The sequence below is a fragment of the Dama dama genome, chromosome 31 (genome assembly GCF_033118175.1).
Source record: "Dama dama isolate Ldn47 chromosome 31, ASM3311817v1, whole genome shotgun sequence".
Classification (NCBI taxonomy): Eukaryota; Metazoa; Chordata; class Mammalia; order Artiodactyla; family Cervidae; genus Dama; species Dama dama.
The window spans coordinates 54,163,967-54,167,405 of record NC_083711.1 but is presented as its reverse complement, the minus strand read 5'-3'; positions in this window follow the sequence as shown (position 1 = coordinate 54,167,405).

Sequence of the window (3,439 nt, the reverse complement as noted above, 5' to 3'; positions counted from 1 at the left end):
TTTTTCCATAGTGGCTGTACTAGTTTGCATTCCCACCAACTGTGTAAGAGGGTTCCCTTTGCTCTGCACCCCCTCCAGCATTTATTGTTTTTAGACTTTTGATGGCAGCCATTCTGACTGGCATGAGATGGTACCTCATTGTGCTTTTGATTTTCATTCCTCTGATAATGAGTGATGTTGAGCATCTTTTCATGTGTTTGTTAGCCATCTGTATGTCTTCTCTGGAGAAATGTCTGTTTAGTTCTTTGGCCCATTTTTTGATTGGGTCTTTTATTTGTCTGGTATTGAGCTGCATGAGCTGCTTGTATATTTTGGAGATTAATTCTTTGTCAGTTGTTTTAATTTCCTATTATTTTCTCCCATTCTGAAGGCTGTCTTTTCACCTTGCTTATAGTTTCCTTCATTGTTCAAAAGTTTTTAAGTTTAATTAGGCCCTATTTGTTTATTTTTGCTTTTATTTCCATTACTCTGGGAGGTGGGTCATAGAGCATCTTGCTGTGATTTATGTTAGTGAATGTTCTGCCTATTTTTTCCTCTAGGAGTTTTATAGTTTCTGGCCTTACATCTAGATCTTTAATCCATTTTGAGTTAATTTTTTTTTTATGGTGCAGAGCATAATTCTTTTAGGTTTTTTTTTTCCCCTTCTTACAACACTTTCTTAGTCACTGTAGTTTTCCCAAATTACTTAGCTCTAAATTCTGTAATGCATGAGGGCTTAATCCTTGCAGGTATCTTCCCATGTATAATCACTCCTTAGGAGAGTTTATTCAGTCTCAGCTTTAAAAACGTTTTCTTTTAATTGAAGTATAGCCAATTTACAATATTGTATTTGTTTCAGGTCTTCAACATAGTGATTCAAAATTGTTATAGTTTATACTTCATTTAGGGTTTCCCTGGTGACTCAGCTGGTAAAGAATCTGGCTGCAGTGTGGGAGACCTGGGTTCAATCCCTGGGTTGGGAAGATCCCCTGAAGAAGGGAAGGGCTACCTACTCCAGTATTCTGGCCTGGAGAATTTCACAGACTGAATTGTATTATACAATACAGACTGTGTTCCCTGTTGTGTACTATATAGCCTTGTAAGTTATTTATTTTATACATAGTAGTTTATCCCATTTAGTTTCCTAACCCTATCTTGCCCCTAGACTCATTCCTCTCCCCACTGGCAACCACTAGTTTGTTCTCTATACCTAAGTTTCTCTTTCGTTATATTCACTGTTTTTTTTTTTTTTTCTGATTCCACATGTAAGTGATAACATGTAGTCTTTCTCTGACTTATTTTACTAAGCATAATTCCCTTATAGTCCTTCCGTGTTGCTGCAAATGGCAAAATGCCATTCTTTGTGGCTGAGTAATATTCCACACATATCACATTTTCTCTATCCATTTATCTATTGATGGACACTTACTTTGCTTCCATATCTTGGCAATTGTAAATAATGCTGCTATGAACTTTAGGGTGTGTGTATCTTTTCTAATTAGCGTTTTCATTTTCTTCAGATTTTCCACCCAAGAGTAGAATTGGTGGATCATGTGATAGTTTGTTATGTGTTATTTGTGGTCTTTTTGATGCTGGCCATTCTAACAGGTGTAAGGTGATATCTCATGGTGATTTTGATTTGCACTTCCCTGATAATTAGCAGTGTTGAATATCTTTTCATGTGTTTGTTGGCCATCTGTATATTTTCTTGAGAAAAAGAAAGACCTGTTTAGGTCTTCTGTCCATTTTAAAATCAGATAGTAGTAAAACAAAATAAATAAAATCAGATAGTAAAAATAAGACCTGTTTAGGTCTTCTGCCCATTTTGAAATCAGATTTTTTATTTTTTTGATATGGAATTGTATGAGTTGTTTATATGTTTAGATATTAACTTCTTATTGCTCATATCATTTGCAAATACTTTTTCTCATTCAGGAAGTTTTCTCCTCATTTTGTGGATGGTGTCCTTTGCTGTGAAAAAGCATTTAAGCTTAACTGGGCCCCTTTTGCTTATTTTTGCTTTTGTTTCCTTTGCCTTTGAAGGTAGATCTAAAAATATTGCTGCAATTAGCAATTACAAATAGCATTTTTTTTCTCTGCTTTCTTCTAGGAATTTTATGGTTTCCAGACTTATATTTAGGGTCTTTAACCCATTTTAAGTTTAATTTTATATATGATATGAGAAAATGTTCTAATTTAATTCTTACATGTAGCTATACAGTTTTAAATATAATTTGTTATTTATTTACTCCTATATGATCCTAGACCATTCATATGAACTCCACATGTATTTTATTGTATATTCAGCTTATTCACATGGCTCTTAACAGAATTCTCAAACTTGACATGGTTAGAACTTAATTATTGATTTCAACCTGTCTACAAAACCTGTTTCTTCATCCATCTCATTATATAGCAATTGTAATCCTCCATGTTTTATGTCAGAAAACTGTGAAGTCATTCTTGATATTCTTCTCTGATATTTCACGTTTGATTCATTAAGAAATCATGTTGGCTGTGCTTGTAAATGATGTTGAAAGTCTGATTGCTCCCCAGTGGATTCATCATTGACAGGCTCACCTAAGTCGCCACTGTTTCTCAACCTTTTCTCATTTAAAAGCCTCTTAATGGGAGTCTCCTTAGAAGAGGCAACTCTTCGATGTCATTTTTCTCTGCTCTCTCATTTGCTAAGTCATACACTGCCTCACTAGTTTCTGCCCCGTTCCAAGAACAAACACTGGGAGCCTGCTTTTCCCATAGAAATTGGTATTTGCATATTCTCCGTACAGAATGCTTTTCACCCACCCACATATTCTCCTGCTTTGCTCACTTTATTGCATTTCAGGTAACACCTTTCAGAGACATCTCCCCAGAACAGCCTATGTAAAATTGCACTCATGTCCAAGTCTTTCTTTATCCCCTAGATCACTTATTTTCATTATATTATAAAGTTTTTGAAAAACTGTTTATGCTTCGTGCTTCATTTCCTCCCATTTGGCCTACTCCTTGCAAATAAGAGATGTTCAAGAGATATTTAAATATGTGAATTAATGAGAATGATTGGAAAAATCATAGGACCTGTCAGAGAGTTCATAGGGAGGAAAGGAAGAACATGATCCCCAGGGCTGGTTGGAAAGGACACAGAATGGGGAGTTGGGGGGAAAAAGTTGTTTTCAACTACATTTTTTGGACTAACTTTTTTTAACTTAGTGGATTCATTTACATTAAATAGCCACTTACAATGAGAACTTTGCAAGTTGCTATTAATTGATGATTAAAGTTATTTGCTTTCACTCCTAAATAGTATAGATATTAACTTTATTTGTACTAATACTTGTCTATCTTTATTTTATTCTTTATCTATCTTTATATTTATTCTCTATCTTTATTGTTTTTTTTTTTTTTTTTAAATTTCACTCCCACAACCTTTCATGTTTTGGTTGTTAGCTTTTCTTGGATC